Raw genomic sequence first — 4,751 nt, 5'->3', positions numbered from 1 at the left:
ATTGCTTTCTTCCTATTGTTATGGATGAGAGACAGGCATCTGGTAAGTGTCACAACTAGGGGCGCCTGGGTGGCTCAGTGGGTTAAACCTCTGCCTTTGGCTCAGGTCATGATCTCAGGGTCCTGGGATTGAGTCCCGCATTGGGCTCTCTGCTCAGTGGGGAGCCTGCTTTCTCCTCTCTCTCTCTGCCTGCCTCTCTGCCTGCTTGTGATTTCTCTCTGTCAAATAAATAGATAAAATCTTTAAAGAAAAAAAAAGTGTCACAACTAGGATTTGAACCCAAGTTTTCTTGTTCCAATGCTTATGATTTTAACCACTATGCTGTAAGAGGAGAATCTCAAAGCACCATACCTTGAAGAATATGTTTCCTGGAATTTCCTACTCTTGGTTATTCAGAGATGATAAACGAAATTTTTTTAAAGATTTGTTTATTTATTTAAGAAAGAGAGAGTGCATGAGCATATGATTTGGGGGATGAGCAGAGAGAGGGAGACCGAAAGAGTGAGAATCCCAAGCAGACTTCCCACTGAATGCAGAGCCTTATGCCTGCTAGATCTCATGACCCTGAGACCATGAGCTAAACCAAAATCAAGAGTCTCAGCTGCTTAACCAACTGAGTCACCCAGGCACTGCTAAATACAATGTTTTATATATCATTTAGCTTCCAGAAAATATTGTCATGTTTTAAAACTCCTCTGCCTTCTATTATGACACTGGTTCTCCATTATTGAAAAGTGAGTCTAATCAGCATTCCTTTTCACTCCAGAATAGAGTAGCATTAAGAGATCTACTGTTAGTAACGACCCACTTATGGCTGAGATATTTGAGGTACAAATGTGCACAATAGGCTCTCAAATAAACTGCTGAGGTTCCATGACTCTGTAAAAACACTTAGCAGTTTCCGTGATGATGTCTTTGACAGTGTGTTAATGGTGGGAATTCTTTTCAACTGATGGCATAAATACATTTGGAAAATATCCCTGTGTTATGGGATGTCAGCTTAGGAAAAGAACTGCTACGTGAAAGCAGAAGTTTAAAGGATCAGGTTGTGACTTCTGAAAAAGAAAACAAGTAAAGAATTTAATATCAATCTAAATTCTACTTGTGTGATTATCTAAGCTTTCTTTGAATAGCAGAATTTCAATTGTATGCACATAGTTTTGTCACAAAACCCAGCAAGATTCTTTATCCTCTTCTCAAGCCTTTTCAGACAGGCTGCTTGCCCTTAAGAATGGAGAAACCTCTCCTCTTTCCTCTTTGGATTAACCACAAGGATAGGGCATGTGGGTTTATAAGCTTGGCGTGATGTCTTTAAATTTGAACTTTGATAATTCGAGGCTTCATTCCAATCATGGCCTTGGTTGTCTTTTACGGTAAGATGCGCCCTGTACTGTTCCACAGGAATTCTTTTCCTCTCTACTAACGAGGCTGTAAGCTCTTGAAAATGTGACATGATTCTGGTGTCTCCCAGATGTAGCTGATAATAACCTTCACCTGCAGGCTTAGTCCTGCCAAGTTCCTGAGCACTTGTGAACTTCTGATCAGCAGCAGCTTTGGCATTTGAACCTTACCTCCTTATGTTTCTTCCTTTGGCTGAATTTGTACATTCAGTATTTAGTTTCTGGTTTGAGTGCTTCACTGCCCCTCTGGAATGGAAATCTTTCTTGAGTCCTAGACTGGCTTTGCAACCTTGATTTCCTGATTTTAATATTCCACGTAACTGGAATCTATGTGTGATGAGTTTAAGCTTGAAGAACATAAATACCTTAACTGCCGGTTCTAGACATTTATCTTACTCGGTAATGCTTGACCGCTAAAGGCAAGGCAATCCCTTTGTAAATCAAGAGGATGGCCCCATGTTTAATGTTTGATTAAGGACAGCTTTCTTGCTCTGCATTCAACTGTCCCCTTCTCCCCCACATCTAGGCAAGCTGATAAGAAAGCCTACTTTCTCCTTTAGTACTAATTGGAGGATCAAACTCTGCTCTCCTAGAAAATCTCATTATGGGAGTAAGAAAATTTCACAAGTTCTTTTTAAGATTTTAGTTATTTATTTTGCAGAGAGAGCACATGAATATGAGCACTCCATGCTGAGTGTGGAGCCTGACACAGGGATCCATCTCATGACCCTGAGATCAGGACCTGAGCTGAATCCAGTAGTTGGATGCATGATAATTGACTGGGCCACCCAGGTGACCAACCTTTCACGACATCTATATATCTCTGTCTGTATCTGTCTCCTCTGCCCTCATATTAATTTCTCTGCTCTACTTCATGTCTTCACAGTCTCAAAACTGAATTATTTCATCAACTTCCTAGCTAATCTTTCTGTGTTCCTTGACTCCTTAGAACATGCTGGCATCAGGTTTCCATAAATACAAGCCAACATGACACTCCTATAGAAAATTCTCCAATTACTCCACATTTTCTAAATATGACTTACTGGGCATTTTAAGGTTCGGACCTACTCATGCAGACTTACTTCCTGCTAACTTCCTCTTTACCTTTCAGACTCCAGCAACAATGAATTGGTTATATTTTTCTCTACACCTCAACCCCTCCCCAATATATCAACTGCTTTTGCTTATGTGTATCTCTGCCTAGCTAATCCTTTCCTATGCATATGTTTTTTCCACCCCCATCCCCAACTGGCCTGGAAAAATTCTGCTTATCCTTTAAGACTCAGATTGGAGTTCACTCTCTCTAATATCCCTGCTGTGACTCCACAAGGCTGGGTTACAAGTTTCTCTTTTGTATGCATTTCACTCACTACATTCTATAGTAGGTGTTGTGTCTACCTTTACCATTAGACTGTGATGTCCTTTAGGGCACAGACTGTGTCTCATAAATTGATGTAACTCTAGCACCTAGCAAAGTTCCTGACACATGGCTAATAAACTTTTATTGCATAGGGAGTCTTCAAGCCATAAAATGATTCACAAGAGAATTATTGGAGAAGTAACATGGTCCCAGTACTCCTCTGGGAATCAATGCTCTGTGTGATGCCGGCGAGGTCACTTAACCTTTCTGCACCTCCATTCTCTCAGCTGAGAAGAGACCACCTATATTTTAAGGTTCTTCCCAGCTCTATATTTACTATGAAATACAGGCTCCTCAGGCTGCATTTACGTTTTTGATTATAGAAATTTAATAACTCCCTTGAGATAATTTTCAGACACTACATAGGGTGTTAAGAAGCTATTGTGAACTAAGTCATTTGCACATGTAAGTTCTCCCATGAAAGTAATGTAAATAAATGTAAATTGAATGAACAGATACATTTTTGTAATTTATAGAATCTTAAACTTTGTATAATCATTTATACATTAAATATATGAATTTTTCTTCATTACCTTATTTGTTTCTGCAACCATGGTCATTTTTCTCTTGACTCTGTATTTGAAACTGCTTTCTTCTATAATTATTTATGCTTTTTAAGGTCCAACCCAAAAGATACTGTGCCACTTGACCTTGAAGAAGTCAGTATCAGGTCTCTTTCTCTTCATCTCTATCCAAAAACAGCATAGGACCTTTCTTGATCTTCTGTGCCTCATCAGTGTTAGTGACAGATTGAGATTGACAATCTTTTGCTTTTCCCAGCTTCTCTTCCATTTCCTCCTCATTTATCTTCTATTCTTCCCCTTCATCCCTAATGCCACTAGCCAGTCTGGACTCTGACCCTTCTGGTCCTTTCTCACCTTTCTGAAGGATGGAAATTTCTTCACTGAAATAAGCTCTAAATTCTTCCACTTCCTCATTGGTGAGGGAACAGTTCTTGACACAATTACTTTATTATCTGAACTCATTAACAATTCTTTGGTGGGCCTTTTCTTCATTTGCTGAAAAAATCTTACCTGTGGCTCCAACAGCAAGAGCAAGAGACAGGCCATATTTGGGTATAGGTAACCTGCTTACCGCATATACTTCTTTATCCTTCATCAGATATGTTGAATGAATGTAGGGGACAAATATATTTGAACCTTTTCTTTTAAATCTTGATCTTGGTCTAAAAACAATTCCGATTATTTTCTAAATATTTCTGACTTTATCTGGATTGATTCTGATTTCCCTCACAGGCAATGAGAAGCTTCTGAACCATCTGTTTTTCTTCTGAGAGAAGCAAAATTAATATAGCTTTGCCATCCTTTCTGTACCCTGCCATTCCACCTTCCCTGTGAATATGTGTGCTGGCATTCTTTGGACAATTTATTTGAAGAACCCAGTTCACAGCTTGGAAGTCTAGACCCTGGCTATAATGACAGTAGCAAAGAGCACTGCCCTTTGCAGACAGATTCATTATAAATCTCCATTATCATCATCTGCTATTGTCAGATATGGGGGGCAAGGACAGAAGAACACAGCTGGAAGAACACTCTATATGGATACTGAATCTCTTTATAACTGAAGAAAAAGACAATACTCTTCTTCTTGAGGTGGCTTCTTAAAGTGGAATATAATACATTCATTTTTTGCTGTAGCTCTCAAACTATGCAGGCCTCTTCCAAAGTGACAGTGGTGCTGTATTTTTCTTTATCACAAACCCAGACATATGATTTTTAGTCAACAAGATGTAAAACCCCCTTAAATCTCTATGAGTTTGTGTGTGTGTGTGTGCGTGCGTGCATGCGTGTTAAGAGTATAAATAGTTCTGATAAACTATGTACTAAAACCAAAGCATTATTTATTAAAACAACTTTTTTTTTTAAGATTTTATTTATTTATTTGACAGACAGAGATCACAAGTAGGCAGA

The 4,751-nt window shown here is 38.9% G+C and overlaps 1 pseudogene; it reads right to left on the bottom strand.

Annotated features, from left to right (window-relative positions):
• Positions 1-3,434: 3,434 nt before the first annotated feature.
• LOC131811020 (probable ATP-dependent RNA helicase DDX10) lies at positions 3,435-4,544 on the bottom strand (annotated as a pseudogene).
• Between the last annotated feature and the right edge of the window lie 207 nt (positions 4,545-4,751).

This window comes from Mustela lutreola, chromosome 1 (genome assembly GCF_030435805.1).
Source record: "Mustela lutreola isolate mMusLut2 chromosome 1, mMusLut2.pri, whole genome shotgun sequence".
In the NCBI taxonomy this organism is placed as follows: domain Eukaryota; kingdom Metazoa; phylum Chordata; class Mammalia; order Carnivora; family Mustelidae; genus Mustela; species Mustela lutreola.
Note: the sequence above shows the minus strand (reverse complement) of the source record. Positions and strands in the feature narration are given on the sequence as shown.